The 18580-nt window shown below is 37.5% G+C and overlaps 2 protein-coding genes across 3 annotated transcripts in view; one reads left to right on the top strand and one right to left on the bottom strand.

Moving 5' to 3' along the window:
- The window catches only part of acsbg2 (acyl-CoA synthetase bubblegum family member 2), a 35949-nt gene extending 32516 nt beyond the window's left edge, over positions 1-3433 (bottom strand). Inside the window, exon 1 of the mRNA XM_061738777.1 lies at positions 3328-3433. The gene's annotated coding sequence lies outside the window, so the exon portion shown is untranslated. The remainder of the gene's footprint in view (positions 1-3327) is intronic.
- A 3435-nt stretch (positions 3434-6868) lies between these two features.
- Positions 6869-18580, top strand: part of rfx2 (regulatory factor X, 2 (influences HLA class II expression)) — a 35383-nt gene continuing 23671 nt past the window's right edge. For both annotated transcript variants that reach the window (XM_061738775.1, XM_061738774.1), the window contains exon 1: positions 6869-6990. The gene's annotated coding sequence lies outside the window, so the exon portion shown is untranslated. The remainder of the gene's footprint in view (positions 6991-18580) is intronic.

Genomic DNA, 18580 nt, shown 5'->3' with positions numbered 1-18580 from the left:
CCATGTTTTTGCCTTTAAATATGTTTAAAGGTATGAAAACATTAAAGTGTTAGGTTATAATTGCATACATTGTCTATATTTCATTACTTTATATACTGTCTTGGGGTTACATTTGCAAAAAATGCTAAAAACCAAATGCTCAAAAATTAAAAACCAAAATAGACCGAAAATGGAACAAATAAAAACGGAATGTGGGAAAAAATTAAACCGATTTCATCCGTCTCTGTTTGCTGCCCTGGATCTGTTTGGTAATTCTGACCCACATGATGTTTCTGAAAGCAGTTCTATCAGCATTCTGGGAGCTGATTGGTCCTTACAGCATCATTAGCTGACAATACTTGCTGTTGAATCTCAATATAATACTAGAAGTAATATTTTGCATAACTACAGTCATATCATTCATGCAACAGCTGAAAAAACAGTTTTAATAACACTAACCCAAATCGATATCGGAATCTAATCGAATCAAATCTTGATAATCGATTCTGAATCTTAAGAATCGGAATCAAATCGATTCTTGACATTTGAATCGATCCCCAGCCCTACTTCCATCTTATCAATATTAACCGCCTCCGTCCGTCTCTCACTTCCAACAGCCTGCTATCCTGGTCCACACTCTTGTCACAACTCTCCCACAAATCCATCCAGAAGCTCCAACTGGTCCAGAACTCAGACGCTCGTATCGTCTCTAGAACTCCATCTATCAATCATATCACTCCTGTTCTCCAACCACTCCACTGGCTCCCTGTCATATTTCACATTGACTTCAAAACCGTGCTCCACACTTTCAAGGCCATCCACAACCTTCAACCAATCTTCAAATCCCATCTAAAACCCCACCTGTTCAAACCGGCCTACTCACTTTAATTTCTACCCCTCTAGGCTACAGCTGATATCATTGCATTTATATTGTTGTCCTTTTTAACTTTTTTTAAATCAATGTTGTGTTGTGTGCACTGAAAAGGTGACCTTGAGGGCACTGAAAGGCGCCTTCAATAACAACCCTCGAGGTCCCTGGCCTTCGATAACACAAGAGATGTTATATATGAGCCTTTGTTGCCTTTATTTCACAGCGGATACACGTGAAATGGGAAAAGAAGCAGGGACGACTTGACTGGTCAAACCTGGTTTATGATGTACTACCCTTCTTTTTTTTTGTAGCTGTTTTTGACTATGTATTCTGACTGCCACAGATGCAAAAAAAAAATTCAGAAAGGACAATAAATTGAAACAAACTAATTAACTAACCTAATTATACAAATTAAAAGGGTTTTATCATTTTCAACATTGGGTGCCTGTGTTTAAATCGCAGTCTAAATATTCATGCATATCTGGTCATTTAGCCTTCTGATGATTAAAAGAAGAGACACTGACGGTGTGAATAAAGCTGCACTTTCAGCTATATCTTAAAAATCTGACCATGAGGCATCTCCCCCAGGGTTGTTCAGAGGTTTAATGATGCTTTACGCAACATAATCTCTTTGAAACAATAAATAATGCTCTGTTATTTTGATTAAGAGCTTTACTATAATATGTATTTTATCACAAGCTGACAGAATCAAGGACCTCCATTGATGCCCTACTTTGGTCAAGATACCACAGAGAGTTGCTACTTTAACTAGAAATTTACATCTCATTTCATTGGACTGGTTTTATGGGATGGAGTGAGCCACCTGACTAAACTTCAACGTTCGCCTTGTCCAGGAGTGGCTTTTTTACCGTCTGCCCTTTGGTTTCCAGCAACAACCAGGCTTTCTTTCTTTCCCCCCCTTTTTTTTGCCTTTAAGCGTCACACAATGGATTTTAAATAGGCCTGTGTTGAAAAAATTGATTTTCCGATTCTAAATCGATTCTCATATTAATTCCTAAAAATCGATTCTTATGTCTAAAGATCGATTTTTTTTTTTTTTTCCATCATTTTTGCCAGGTGAACTTTAATCCCAGTAGTCGGATACACAGTTTGTCATGACACTTCTGAAAAATGCCAGGTGCTTCATGGCAATATGTGTGCGTGGTGACAGAATAAATTAGATAAGCTAAAATGATTTGTTTACTGCATGAACTGTTGCAATTTCTTTCTTTTTTGCACTTTAAATGGATATTGAAAGGCCTGTTTGAGTTATTATATATATATAAAGATGTGCATCTTTGCAGAAACCGTTTTTCAAGATAGCCACCAATTCCACCCTCTTGCCCAAATATGATCACCTCTTGCTTGAAAAAGACAGACATGGCAACATCTGAATGCAAAACAAGGTTTACAATGGCAGTTCACAAACCAATGGTCACTTTAACAATGGCTACATCCATTTTCAACATAATAACAGGGAATATTCTGTTTTGAACCTGAACCAACCTTAGCTGGGAATTTTGTGTCAGCCTGTGGATCACCTCTGTACAGTCAAAACACTGTAAAAGCTGCTTTCATATTTTTTTTTACTTGTTAAAAATCAAGAGTGACACATAATTAGAATTATGTGCAAATATAATTTAAACATCTGTAACCTTTTAACTCTTGTATAAAGCCATATTCCATTATTATATGTAAATGAATTAAAATATTTTTCAAAACGCAAAATCAACTCGCAAAACAGCAAAAGAATTCACCAGATATAGAACGAAAGGCATCATGGGAGTTGTAGTTTTACCGGTGACGCTTCTTGGGGGTAATGACTTTTGCCGCGTTCCATTTGTCCTCGGAAGTCGGAATTTCTCAGTTCCCAGTCGAACTTTTCAACTGGAACGCCCCTCGAGGTGGGATTTCCTACTGGGAAAGTGGGAGAAGCTTCACCACCCCCGAGTTACCATTCCAAGATGGCTGCCATTCCCAGTTCCCAGTTCCGATTTCCGAGGTAAATGGAACGCGGCTTTAAAAATGCATATAGTTTGTTGATAAGATATATATTTAAATAAAAAACTAGCAACTTAATACGAACGTTTTTTCGTTATAATAGATAATTCCCTTATTTAAAAAAAAATGTGATAAACAATACAGTAGTTTAGTGCGGTTAGATTAAGGATAGCAGGCTGCTTAGCAGCTTGGCTGTTTACGAGTCAGGTTTTCATCAGTGGGGACTACAATCATCTTAAAGTAAGATGAGTGTAGTTTAAAGACAGTTCCCAGTTATAAATGAGTGTATTCTTCACAAAATGAGAGATTACTGAAGATAAACCGGAACACAGCGAAACTGAAAACGTGTGAAATGTGGACTGATAGTTGTTGTCATTTGAGTTGAACTACACAACTCATACACTTTACTTTGTAAAACACACACTTCAATCACATTAGACAGAGTAATAATAAACGAGCAAATGTGAAGCACTTACGGCTGGGAGAAGCTGCGTGTGGTTGTGGTTTAGTTGCTGCTGATCGGACCTCGTGGTTCCTGAAACACCTGCTGCTTCAGCTGCTCTTTCACTGCTCAGCCTCCCACATGCATCAAAATATCAGCCAGTACTCTCCCGACTCATCCTGTCGCTCATGCAAACCCATGCTAATGCGAATCTGCACCGTTTCCATGGAGATTTTGGGGATATATAGGTATCTTTCTGTAATAATTGAATTTCCACGCGTGAAATGCAAACCGCGGTTGAATATGTTTGATATTGGATATTGGATATTCGACATTAACACCCATAAAACTTGTGATACATACCACTGATTTTGGTCATATTGCTTGTGATGCGTTCATGGTCATCTAGACTATATATCACAAGAGAGTAATTATTATAAAATCATATTATTTGCTGATTTAATGTGGTTTTATGAATTCAACACCCATAAAACTTGTGATACATGCCATTGATTTTGGTCAAACCACTTGTGATGTGTTCATGGTCATCTAGACTATATATCACAAAACAGTAATTATTAAAAAATCATATATATGGGCTGATTTAAAAATTATATATATGGGCTGATTTAATGAGGTTTAATGAATTCAACACCCATAAAACAATTGGTGTTATGTATCACAAGTTTTATGGGTGTTGAATTCATTAAACCTCATTAAATCAGCCCATAGTATGATTTTATAATAATTACTCTCTTGTGATATATAGTCTAGATGACCATGAACACATCACAAGCAATATGACCAAAATCAGTGGTATGTATCACAAGTTTTATGGGTGTTAATGTCGAATATCCAATATCCAATATCAAACCAATTCAACCGCGGTGAAATGCAATGTCTTCACAGGCTAGTATGCTATAAACAAACAAACAAAAACGTTAATATACAGGCAGTAATATTATATAACACCCTTAACACCAACTTCATAGACCCTGTATAAACAAACAAGGTAAAATATATATATTCTAGGTCTTGCACTTGCTATGTAAAGCCTGAATTATGGTTCCGCGTTAAATCGACGCAGAGCCTACGGCGTAGGTTATGCGGCGACGCGACCCGTACGATGTGCGTCGCCGCGTACCCTACGGCGTAAGCTCTGCGTTGATGCTACGCGGAACCATAAATCAGCCTTAAAGTGTCTTCTGATAATAATCTTGATGATCTAAAACTGAACTTAACAATACATGAATACAATTTTTTTCCTCAAATAGTAACAAGATCTGAACATAGCATTTAATTTTCATTTGCAATCTATCAACACTTAATTTCTAAAGTTTCTATTGTAATTTCATCCAAGTTTCGTCAAGATGATTGTATTTATAGGGTATTATTAGTCTATACTGCCATCTTGCGCTGGAAATGGAAACTGCATGAAGGCACAATTGAACAGGAAGATAAAAAAGGAAGGGGGGGGGGGCTTTTATTTGTGTATAATATAAGGCTGTTTTCAATTGAAATACATTATACACTGTAATGCTGTAATTAAATATGTTATCGTTTATAAAATAACTTATTATTCAAGTAAGCAGCTCTGGCAGCTTTTTACATGTGGCAAAATATCTATTTTGAAACTTTTCAAAAAAATCCTGGTCAATGAACACCCTTAACTAAAGCCATACGTTATTTTTTAAATAGATAACTGATATTATCTGAATTATTGTAATTATGAGTGTATCACAAAGCAAAGAATGCGATTACCATGCAACAGGAAACCTTATGCAGCACAAGTCACACTCTCTATGTGTTAATTAGTTTCATGTTATTCATGTTACGCATTTACGTAGAGAAAAGAAAGTATGTAGAATGTAGTGTTAGCCATACAGAAACTTTACCAAATCCTTTGTTCTTGTCTTGTATAAGGGCTATGTTTACTTTAGTTGTTATGAAGGTTTATTCTGTCCTGACATGAAACAACAGATGCATTTTCTGTTCATTTGGGGTAAAATAACAGACAACACACACACACACACACACACACATATATATATATATATATATATATATATATATATATATATATGTATATTTATGGCACTCAAGGTCTCCGTACAACACTCAAAATATAAAAACACACTTCAGAAAACAGCACAGAGTTTGCAGCAGAACATAAAAGACAGTTATTGTAGGTCAAATGCCAAAAGTGTCACGCCCAACATGGAAGTTGGAGCTGATATGGGTTCCACAATTTGAACACAATAACTCTTTTTTTCCACTTTAACTAATCAATGTTTTTTCCTCTGACTCTTGATTCAGGACAAGCTTTTAATTATATCCTCAAATCTCCTAGTTAAACAAGAGTACAATCTTGGAGAGTATGCTTCATGGCTATTATTTTTTAACATATTATAAAACTAAATAATAAATTATACATAATATAATGATTTCTCTCTCTCTCTCTCTCTCTCTCTCTCTCTCTCTCTCTCTCTCTCTCTCTCTCTCTCTCTCTCTATATATATATATATATATATATATATATATATATATATATATATATATATAAAAATTGAAATATATGTATATCTATCTATCTATCTATCTATCTATCTATCTATCTATCTATCTATCTATCTATCTATCTATCTATCTATCTATATATTTATTTTATTTTGGCGATTAGGCAATTTCATTTAAAATACTATAGACGAATATAGTAATTATTTAAATAATTGTATGATTTCTCTCTCTCTCTCTCTCTCTCTCGCTCTCTCTCTCTCTCTCTCTCTCTCTCTCTCTCTCTCTCTATACGCACACACAATATATGTATATATATATGTGTGTGTGTGTATATATATATATATATATATATATATATATATATATATATATATATATATATATATATATATATATAATATATATATAATATATATATTATATATGTAATATATATATTTTATATATATATATATATATATATATATATATACACACATACATATATATATATATGTGTCTATATATAAGATAAGATAAGATAATCCTTTAATAGAAGAAAATAGAAGAAAAATAAATAATAAGAAATACTGGTATATAAAACATAACATATATATATATATTTATATATATATATATGTATATATATAATAATTACCATATTCGTCTATAGTAGTTTAAATTAAATTTCCCATTCAGGACATAAATATTGTATATAAGATTGGTGAAATGTATCTTTTTCATAACTTAAAAAAACGATCTGATGCTTATTCCTGAAGCATTAAAGATGTAAATCAAGCCTGAATTATGGTTCTGCGTTAAATCGACGGCGTAGCCTACGGCGTCGCCGCGTACCCTACGCCGTAGGTTCTGCGTCGTTGTAACGCAGAACCGTAAATCAACCTTTATTAGTCAATACCCCCACTTTCCTACCCAAGACTGCCCCCTAGCGGGTCTCAGCTGCACCTACAGCTGGGGGCGGAGCGCCCGTTGGCTCTGGCCCCGCCCCCATGTGTGACGTAGTTGTTGGAGGGTAGCAACAGTTGCCCCGAGACCCCGCCATAGTGACTGTAGCCGTGGAGACAGTTACTTACCAACGGCGCAACACTCAGCAACAGCAGCAGCATCTGGAGTCACGGCGGAGTGGGAGAAAGGTGGAAAACAGAGCAGAGCTCGGGCACAACTTTTACTCAAGGCGAAGGTGACTAAACAATTTATAAACCGATTTAATCTTGAAATAATATTTCTGGATTCCTGGTTTCAACCACAACATAACTTTCCTTTCCTTTTTTTCTTCGGCTTTTTGACATCCGTTTGTTCTCAATGTTTCAATTCAGCTACCTAGTTTTGCTCAGTGTTTTTAATTGACATTCAAACTCTATTCAAACTAAATCAGTGTCACTTTTTTTTACACTTGTTGCTATGGTTTAGAGCGGGTCCGTGAACGCACCACCGGGTCCGTGAACGCACCACCGGCTCAGTCCCAGCAGGATGGATGATGGTCAGACTCGCTGGTTTTTCGAGTTTATTACGCTTGTTATGTCGCCAAAAAGCCGGATTTGTGTCGTATCGGTCACAGCTAGGAGTAAACTTAAAGTCTTTGGGCGTCTTTTTTCGGGGGATCCTGTTAAAAACGGGCGGAACTGGTGCTAACTAGCTTTAATTCCGACTTCCGAAATTCCGACTTCCGAGGACAAATGGAACGCGGCATAATGCCGCGTTCCATTTGTCCTCGGAAGTCGGAATTTCCCAGTTCCCAGTCGGAAATTTCAACTGGAACGCCCCTCGAAGTGGGATTTCCTACTGGGAAAGTGGGAGTTACCATTCCAAGATGGCTGCCATTCCCAGTTCCGAGTTCCGATTTCCGAGGTAAATGGAACGCGGCTTTAGCTCCAACTGTTTGGAACGTGTTGCTGCACGAAACCGTGAACTCATCACCACGATACAGTAAGCTGGTTTTAGCCTCGTTTTTTAAATTATTTTGTATTGTTAGAAAAAGCAAAAAGAAAGCAATGTACAGCTGCTTAGTCTACTGATGCGTTAACTTCTATCAGCCTGGTTGCCTGGTTACGACATCCACCCTTACGCCTTAAGCCTGATTTGTGGTTCCGCGTTAAATCGCCGCGTACCCTACGCCGTAGGCACTGCGTCGGTGTAACGCGGAACCATAAATCAGCTTTTAAACCTAACGTGTCCAATGACCTCTTGCCATCTTCTGGGAGGAAATACATTTGAGCAAAATACAATCTCTGTTTTTAGGTTTATATAACGTTAGATATTACACTGGAAAGCTATTGATAATATACAGGACTGTCTCAGAAAATTTGAATATTGTGATAAAGTTCTTTATTTTCTGTAATGCAATAAAAAAAAAAAAGTCATACATTCTGGATTCATTACAAATCAACTGAAATATTGCAAGCCTTTTATTATTTTAATATTGCTGATTATGGCTTACAGTTTAATATTAAGATTCCCAGAATATTCAAATGTTTTGAGATAGGATATTTGGGGTTTCTTAAGCTGTAAGCCATGATCAGCAATATTAAAATAATAAAAGGCTTGCAATATTTCAGTTGATTTGTAATGAATCCAGAATGTATGACATTTCTGTTTTTGTAATTGCATTACAGAAAATCACAATATTCTAATTTTCTGAGACAGTCCTGTATAATGTTACATCTGGTTGATGCTACTGGATGATGGTTATGTAATATCATAATGTCTTGTTTCTACAGTGTGGGTTTAAAGGGATGTTTGATGCAATTTTCAATCTATGTCCAGCATATACTGTTTACAGTAATCAGAAAGTTGACCTGATTTCTGTTCTTATTGCCAGTTTTTCACAAGTACTACCGATCTAATACTGACCTATGCTGATAGGCAAGTTGTTCCTCTTATCTTGTTAAAAGTGGTGGGTGTTATTGATATTCCTGTTTTCAGAACTGGAGATTCAAAGCAATCTATGCTACAGCTTTAAGGAGTATAGAGATAAAGTAGACCTTACAAGATCCGCTTTTATTCATTTTAACGTGAGTCTATTTCTTATTTATTTTGTATTGTTAAGAAAAGAAAAAAGAAAGCAATGCACAGCCTGTTAGTCTACTGATACATCAACTTCTATCAGCCTGGTTGCCTGGTTACGACATCCACCTTTACGCCTTAAACCTAACATCTCCAATGACCTCTTCTCATCTTCTTGAACAATTGAACAATCTCGGTTTATCAGGTTTATATAATATTAGATAATATACTGGAAAGGTACGTGCCTTTCAAAGCTATTGATAATATATAATGTTACATCTGGTTGATGCTATTCGATGATAGATGATGTCTTGTTTCTACACTGTGGGTTTAAAGGTATGTTTGATGCAATTTTCAATCTATGTCCAGCATATACTGTTTACAGTAATCAGAATCATCAGGTTGACCTGATTTCTGTTCTTATTCCCAACTAGTACCGATCTAATACTGACCTATGTTGATAGGCAAGTTGTTCCTCTTATTTTGTTAAAAGTGGTGGGTGTTATTGATGTTCCTGTCTGCAGAACTGAAGATTCAAAGCAATCTATGCTACAGCTTTAAGAAGTATAGAGATAAAGTAGAACTTACAAGATCTGCTTTTATTCGTTTTAATGTGAGTCTATTTCTTATTTATTTTGTATTGTTAAAAAAAGAAAAGAAAAAAGGCAATGCACAGCCGGTTAGTGTACTGATGCATTAACTTCTATCAGCCTGGTTGCCTGGTTATGACATTTCACCTTTACGCCTTAAACTTAACATGTCCAATGATCTCTTGTCATCTTCTTGAACAATTGAACAATCTCGGTTTATCAGGTTTATATAACGTTAGATATTACACTGGAAAGGTATTGATAATATATAATGTTACATCTGGTTGATGCTATTGGATGGTGGTGATGTCTTGTTTCTACAGTGTGGGTTTAAAGGTATGTTTGATGCAATTTTCAATCTATGTCCAGCATATACATGTTTACAGTAATCAGAACCATCAAGTTGACCTGATTTCTGTTCTTATTCCCATTTCTACTAGTACCGATCTAATACTGACCTATGCTGATAGGCAAGTTGTTCCTCTTATCTTGTTAAAAGTGGTGGGTGTTATTGATTCAAAGCAATCTATGCTACAGCTTTAAGAAGTATAGAAATAAAGTAGACCTTACAAGATCCGCTTTTATTTGTTTTAATGTGGTCTATTTCTGATCTTTTTCCCTTGACTTTCACGTCCCCTTTTTCCTCGTTTTGCGATTCTACTACTTTTTGTCCTTTGAGATACATTAATTGTAATGAGGTGTTTTCTCAGAGGCATCTGTCAGATGCTCAGTCATTTGTATTGTTTGCTATTAAGGCACAAAAGGAAGCTCTGCAGCATGAAACATCTCTAATTAATGCCCCCCTCTTGTGTCTAATGAAATGGATTGAAAACGTCTAAGTGCTTATTTACATATTGTAGTTATTTTGGAAAGAAAACAGTTTAAATTTGTTCCTGCATTATTGATGAAGAACAATATTCTTTTTGTTTTTTACGTGAAACATGTAATACGTTTCTCTGAGCTATAATTATTTTTTTAGTTTTATAATATGTTAAAAAGTAGTAGCCATGAAGCATACTCTCCGAGATTTTACTCTTGTTTAACTAGGATAGCTTGGGATATAATTAAAACTTTTTCCTGAATCAAGAGTGAGAGAAAGAAACATTGATTAGTCAGGCAAATAAATATTAAAGTGGAAAAAAAAAAAAGAGTTATTGTGGAACCCCCATCAGCTCCACCTTCCATGTTGAGCGTGACACTTTTTATGCTTACAAAGCAACTTGATTTACAAACACACCCAAGGGATGGAAAGAGAGGTTACGGAAGGTCAGGGGGTGAAATGTTATTCCTTCAAATTCTGTGTTTTTAATCATTGCTGGATATATCACAACTTTGTGGAAGCTGGTCAGAATGAAAAACTATTCAGAAAACAACTGGTGAGACAAAACAGTAAGAATTCTTAGCAATATTAGTTCAACAGGGTGTTATTTACTGAAAAATATCCTTTCTTTGGCCAAACTTCCTTTTTTCCAATCCTCTTCAAGAAAGGTTCTTGTATGATTATTATTTCTTATAAAAGATCAGTGTCGACTGTTACCCGTGAACCATTTTGAGTGTTAAAGAGACATGCGTGTGTACAATTCAACCGTCTATTTGACAGCTGCAGTGCTTTCTGGGGCAATGGGTGACCCGACACAGCTTTAAGTCACATGTTTTCTGTGTGTATGTGGTGTATGAATTTAGTGTGCGCGTACGTGAGTGTGTGTTTGCTCATGCTGTATTTAGATGAGGCCCACTGTTGCCTTGGGGAGAAACCTCTATGCAATAGTCAGCTACAGATATAGACATAGGCTTGATCGCTGTCATCTGTTTCGTTGCTACTGTTTGCGGTTGATCATATGTAGTTAGAATCGCATTTACCCCCTGCTGTGATAAATGAGGTCCATGGCTTTTTCACATATGTTTCTCTGATTTTAGCACCTATTTAATGGTTTATCCCATAACACCAATGAAAGGCATGTCAAGAAATCACAGAGCAAAACAGAGGGGCTGAGTAGAGAATGCCTCATGGGGCTTGTTAAGTGGAAATTAATAGTCCCATTTGTATGCATGAAATGTTTTAGTTTCATAATCATCATAAGTCATTGATCTGTTAAAAGGCTTTTTTAAGCAATGTTATTTGTTGAGAGTAAAAAGGTCTGTTTTTGTAACTCTTGCATCCACAGAAATTTCTTAAATCTTTGTAGGCCTCCGCTGCTAGGATACAAAGAAACAAGACTTGTCATATGCAGAAAAATGCTGCCACTGATAGGCTGCCGCATCCTGGTAACAAGTTGAAACTCGTGAAGTAAAAATGTTTTCCAGTTTTGTCTATTCCGTCTCTGTGCATGTGTCATCAGCAGCATTCTTAACATTCCACCTGTTTATATCTTAGCTACACAACTGGTAATTAAATTTCCAGCAGACAAGGCAGTGATATTTGCATTACAATACCCCCCCCCCCCCCCCCCCCCCCCCCCCCCCCCCCCCCCCACACACACACACACACACACACACACACACACACACATACACACACTTCTTTTCAGGCAGGGGTTGTAGCAGACTATTCACTCTTCACTTTTCTTTTTGTTTACTTTGACTTTTTTTTATTGTTACACTTTAGAGTTTTTAGAGATGACGGTTTCACAAGAAGATGTTATGGTAGAGTCAGACTGTCACATGGTAATTGTAAGATCTAAGATTAGTCTTTTTAGAAACCTGAACTTTGGCCTGATATGCAAAGGAGACCAAGACCATACTTTTGGCCTAATGGTCATTGTTTGGTTCTTTATTTATGCTTTTCAGGAATGATGTAAAGGTTAGATTGAGTTGGGAGGATATACAAGAGGGAAACATCTTTGTTTTCATTTAATAGTGAATAATCTAGTTCAATGCTACCTTTACATGACAGACATGATATTCATTTTCCTGCTTATCAGATCAAAAGCAGAACAAATTCTAATGTTGCAGTGTTTCATCGGGGACTCATTTAAGAGCAGCATTAAATGGTGATTTTTATCTGTGAATGAATCAACAGTATTTGCGTGTCCTGACTAAGGGTGCTGTGAGTTGTAAATTAGGGTAGCATATCCAGTCGTGTTCTTCTTACCACTGTTTGTGGTCTTTTCTGTGATTACCTTCTTAGTGTAAATTATCATGTACTTGGGATATTTTATGTAATCATGGTTAATCTTCCAGAAATTATACAGAATATGATTTGTAAAATTGTAATTGCAGATTTAATTTTTTTCATTTCAGAACTGTAGCGTTGCATTGGATGTGGCTGCTTGTTTAAGGCAACAAACATGATTGTGATTATGAAGTCAATATTGAAATCTCACTTATTTACTATGATTACTTACTGTTTTTGAAAGATCAGTGCATATGATGAACTTTGAAGAAATCTTTTAGTTGTTCCGTATAGGAGTATAGGAACTAATGTGTTTCCCAATCGCTGAGCTGATTTTACCACATGTTACAGCCTTTACTGGGAGGGACTTGGGTTTTTGGAAGGGCCACTGATGCACTGCTGTGAAGGAAATGTATGTGCTCGGTTTACTTTTTAGCTTCATGATATGAAGCTAAAAAGGAGCATCATTGGAAAACTCAATGCTGTGGAGTAAATGTTTAACTGAGTTATCTTGTTTTCATGAAAGCTGAAAACAAATATTGTAATTGAAAACAGAAGTTAATGAAACCCAACTTACTTCACATCAAAATTTGATTTAACTTTAGTGATGGTCAAAAGTGTTTCACCATATAAAATCTAAAAGCATATCACACTTCATACTGTCAAGTCACTTCCCAGGGAAAATAATAAATGAAAATACAAACAAACAACAATCTTGTGCTGATAGTTATAGGAAGAGTTTTTTTGTCATCTATCTGAATTCTTCGACTGCGTAAACCTCCATATGTGCAAGACTCTATTTATAGAAAACGGTTTACCTGCATCACAGACTGGTGTGAATTTTAGTTTTTTAAATCCTTAATCTTTGCTCAGTGTTATGGTTTGTTCTTCATGAAATGTTCAGCTTTAAGTACATGTTTGTGATTAGTGCCTCCAACTTCCCTTTCATATGAAAGATATTCTGAGTTGGAAAACCTTCTTAAAGATACTTTGATAAACTTGCTTTGTAGTACAGGTCCACAGATTTAATGTTGTCTCTGCTTACGAAATAGTTTTGCCGCAATATGAACATGACATTCCATTGGATAATATTAAAGGGACATTCTTTGGTTTCTTTGATAACAGTCACATGTTGAGCCCTTGTGAGTCATTTTTGTGTGTGCATTTGAGAAACACTACATAAGGGTTAAACATTTAAGTCTGAGTCTGCTAGCAGGTTGTCAATCTGCTGCAGTATTCATTGTATGGAGAACTCATTGTTCAGGGTAATTACTTCCTGGAGGAGCCCACTTTACACACAGTATGATCATTCGTAGAGTCATATTTATGTGCAGTTAGTGCCTTGCTACTGACTGTATGGTTCTTCCACACGCTACGGAGGCTCCTGTTGGTTAAATGGATAAATTGTTGTTTCTTCGAAATTCAATCATCCAATCCACCAAACACACTGACAAAAATAAGTAGTTTGGGATTGGCAAAGAAGATTTGGGAATTTTTTCATGGGCACAACCTACATACTCATCTCTGCTGCTCACAAATACAAATTACCTTACTTTTTGAAATCCTTTTTTATTTAAATCTTTAGATAATTTAAATTCTTTACATAAAATTAATTCTTGGAGGTTCAGGTTTTGGGAGTAATCCTGTAAGAATTCCAACAAGTACCCAAGAGACTTAAAGGGGACCTATTATGGCATCTAATACCTATTTTAAACAGGCCTTGAATGTCTTAAAAGCAAGCTTTTGATTGTTTTTGCTTAATAAATTAAATTCAGCCTCTGAGCCATGTCTTTGGCCCCTTTTACACGGAGCAAAAACTGAGACGTTTTCATGCGTTTTGGCCGTTCGTTTACACGAAAAGGGAGCTCAAAGTCACCAAAAACGATCATTTCTGAAAACTCCGGCCAAAGTGGAGATTTTCAAAAACTCCGCTTTCACGTTTGCGTCTTAACAGAGGAAAACGGAGATTTAGGCTTCAGAAAGTCACATTATGCAACAGAAAACATCACCAGCGTCTGTGTTTACAATTAGTTTGGCCACCGTCAATATTTTCTTGTATTTTACCTGTTTTATATTCTAAAGTCACACTTAAAAGTAACTCCACTTCTCTGGCACTCCAAACGAAAGACTCTTGTTCCGTCTTGGAAGTAAAGCCTGAATTATGGTCCCGCGTTAAATCGACGCAGAGCCTACGGCGTAGGGTACGCGGCGATGCGCGCCGTACGGTGTGCGTCGCCGCGTAACCTACGCCGTAGGCTCTGCTTTGGTGTAACGCGGAACCATAAATAAGCCTTAACTGGAAGTTACACGTGTCATTTGTTGATGTTTTTTCCAGGATTCTGATTGGCTGGCATGACGTTAACAGCGTATTTATGCAGATTCGTGTAAACGAAGAGATTTTGAAAACGATCTCGTGTAAACGATGGAATTTTTCAAAACGTAGAGGGGGAAATATCAGTTTTTGTAAATACCCGGCTATGTGTGAACGGGGCCTTTATCTTCCCATTCTCTAACTGCATTCTCTACGCGGGATTCTGAGTGGGCGGGCGGCTATGATAATGAGGCACTGTGCTGATTGGCTGCCTGAATGACGCGATACACCGCAATGAAAAAATGGCGGAAGCTTCGGCCGTTGGAGATGTTGTTGTTCCGGCCAGAGTTAGTTGTGGGCGTGGTTTCACACATCGCTCCCGTCGTTGCGTAACGACGGGAGCAGAATCTAAACGGCTCCTAGAAGCCACATCACACTGGATGGCTCATCCGGGCGGCTGTACAGACACTGCAGAATTTGGTTGCTTTCCTCCTCTGAGTTGGCAGGCTGAGGGGAGACCACTTTATATACGTTAAAGCAAGAAAAAACTTCATAATAGGTTCCCTTTAAGGGTCCTTCAGATAGAATGGTGCTTTGCCCCACTATGGAGGAGACGTTGAAGGAGAAACTTATTTTGGGCTGGGCTGTACAATATGAGTTTAAAGGCATGCTGTTACATTATATAAAAAGTTATTTTAGAGCAATCATCTTCTGAATACACATCTAAAGACAGTTCAATTTACTGGTACAAATCTTGCACAAGCCTAAACTTTATCAAACTCTATATTTGACTTTATCTCATATTCCTTGCTGCAGCACACTTCCTTGTCATCATCAATAGATCTAAAGCCAGAGCTTTTTGAAGGCATGTAGAACAATACAGCGTGCAACCAAGTCTGCGACTTGAAGCACTAGTTAATATCTGATAATAACCTCTTCCTGGTCGGCTATTTGGTCTCCAGGGACTAATGCATGGACGCAGTTTGAATGTGTGCACCGGTCTTTCCTGCGCTGTACCTCAACCCCCGCTGCGAGGACGGTGCATACTGCATCCTATCTGAAGGGACCATAGCGTGACCTTTCTTTGTGCCATTAGCGTGGCACCAGTGAAACAAATTAGATAAGTAATTGTGATGGAGAGAGATGCCCATGCATGATTATAGTCTTTTTTTCTAAATTGGGGAGAATATATTGACCTTTCTTATTTTTTTTTTATTTTTTCATCTTTTAAACCCTTCAGCATCAACTCTGAAGTATTTATCTTTAGATGTTAAATGATATAGATAAGGGTTTGGGGTGGATGGAGGTGTGTGGTTGTTTGAGTGGAAATCTGGAAAGGTTTATATGAGGTGGGGGTGGGGGGGTGGTGAAGTAGCCAGCGTAAAGCTTGGATGAACACACAATCTCCATAGCAACAGTGTGGTCTCTTTCACTGTGGCTGTCAGGCCTGCAGCGCACATGGTGACAGAGTGGACAGGTTGTGCTGATGACCAGAGGTGGGGAGGGGAGTATTCTTGGATCAGGGACAGTGGTGCCCACTCTGCCATCGACAAACCCCCAGAGCTGCTTTGATTGGATTAGCCATGAATTAATGAGACGGGCTTGAAAACACGGCCTCTGTTGTGGAAATCTCTTTATTATATCTTAATTTGCTCTTTGTGCCAGTGTGTGGTCCTTGTATGATCTCATATGTTCTTTTAATAAAATCAAAGCTTATTTTTAAATACACAAATTACCTTGAATGGGTTTGAAATAATGAAAATGACTATTAATTCTAAAAACATGCGTCAAGTCCTAACCAGACCTGTTGCTTGATGTTGGTAGATCTATGAATGTAAGAGAGAAAGCTACATCTGCTCATGGTAGAGCATTTGCTCTCTTCATGTTCATTTTAAAATCAGCAAATATCACCTCAGTTTTGTTTCATCTCCCACAGAGTTGGAAAAAGCTCTTCCCAAACTGTTTACTGTCTCATCTACCCAGAGAACTTTTGGAAAGATATAACCTGTTGCTGTCGGATGGCATGAGTTTAAAAAAAGCCTTGAAAAATGTCTTCTTTTGACCACCAAGTTACCACGAAAACAGAGCACTTTGTCCTCTCTTAGTCAATGTAGTCACAGCCAGTATAAAGTCTGTACACTTTAACATGACTTCAACTCAGAAATAACTCTGCCTGCAGCTCCCCTGGTGCCTGAAATTAATAGCTTACATAGTATTTATTGTTGTAAGTTTCTACTTAGCGTGAGATAGATGGATCAGGTGGGGGATGGCATTGTTTGGTTTGGGAAGTATTCTTTTGGTTGCATAGCAACAGGCTCCTGGAAACGGGAGTGGACGGTGTTGCCACTAGCAACGGTTGTTGCTCTGCAAACAATGTGGGCCAGTGCAAACATGAGCCAAGACTGTGGGCTCCTGCTTTTAATTGAACATCTGCATGTGTTTTTCTCGATTGAGTCCTGTTTAAGTTAAATATGTCGGTGACAGATGTTTAATTTGGCCTCCTCTGTTAGCGTTATAGTCTGTAGCTTTAGTGACAGTTTGTGGAGCTTTGGGTTTGTTTAAAAGTAGCTTGTTGTTTCTTTGTAGCTTTTGAAACTTAGGTGTTACTTGAAAGGAGGATATGTTGCAATATTGTTAAGTGCTTATCTGGGATTAGCTTCAATAAAACCATGCTTACAGGCTTGATATGAAAATAGACTTTGTGTATGACTTGGAAGCTTGAAAGGATTGGCCCTTTTGTAGCAGACTATCCTGAGTATCTGTTTTGCAGCAATGAGCTATGCCTCATGCTGTGATCTACCTTTGTGCCTTTCTAAGCTACTGGTGGGAAATGTGTGTGGGTTTTAACCTCACCTGTACACAAGACTCTCCCACACACATTGGCTTTCTTTCTCTATTTTCAAACCCAGTGATCTGAGACCCTTCACTATTAATCAGTTAACCAAGTTAACTAAGTAAGCACCAAGAATGCTCCCCTCCCATCCACTGGTCCCTACCATTGGTCATCAGCACAACCCATGTGCACTTCATTCACTATTAATTAATTTTCCTTTGGGGATTAGTAAAGTAATTTGAATTTAATCAGAATATTGACAGTAAGTCTGAGCAGCAATTATCCATGCTCTCTTATTTGATTTCTTGCTTGTGTTGTTCTCTGTCACTTTGGATAAAAGCGTCTGCTAAATGACAGTAGAAGTAGTAGTAGTAGTAGTAGTAGTAATAGTAGTAGCAGCACTGGTAGTATTAGTTGTAGTAATGTTAGATGTTAGATGCCACCGACTTCTTATTGACATCAACAAGTCCCTAAGCTTGTTTCAAAATGACTTGGAAAAAAGATGAGATTGTCTGTGACACTATAAAGGAGCTTGAGGCTCCTTTTAAGAAATGAGACTCATTAGCGCCACCCTTCACCACGACGGCTGTCGTGGGTACTGCAGCCAACAGCGAAGCCGGCACGGGAGAACGGGGAGAACGCGCATGCAGCGTCATGTGACGTCACATCCGCAGCCCAGCGCGGGAAATTCGGCCCCACAATTGCAGCACATTTTGCAGCACACAGCCTGTTCAAGGCAACGGAGAGATACACTAGAGGGCTCATTCTTTTGGGTTTGGAACGTTTCATCTGACATTATTACTAGAAAACTTAAAACTTATAATTGATTTTAGAAAGGTTTTTGAATTTACAGGACAATCTTTGAAAAGTTCCCAGGTTGTTGGCACCCAGCTGTCCACCTATACCTTTTATACATTATGT

Source organism: Cololabis saira, chromosome 13 (genome assembly GCF_033807715.1).
Source record: "Cololabis saira isolate AMF1-May2022 chromosome 13, fColSai1.1, whole genome shotgun sequence".
Lineage (NCBI taxonomy): Eukaryota > Metazoa > Chordata > Actinopteri > Beloniformes > Belonidae > Cololabis > Cololabis saira.
Note: the sequence above shows the minus strand (reverse complement) of the source record. Positions and strands in the feature narration are given on the sequence as shown.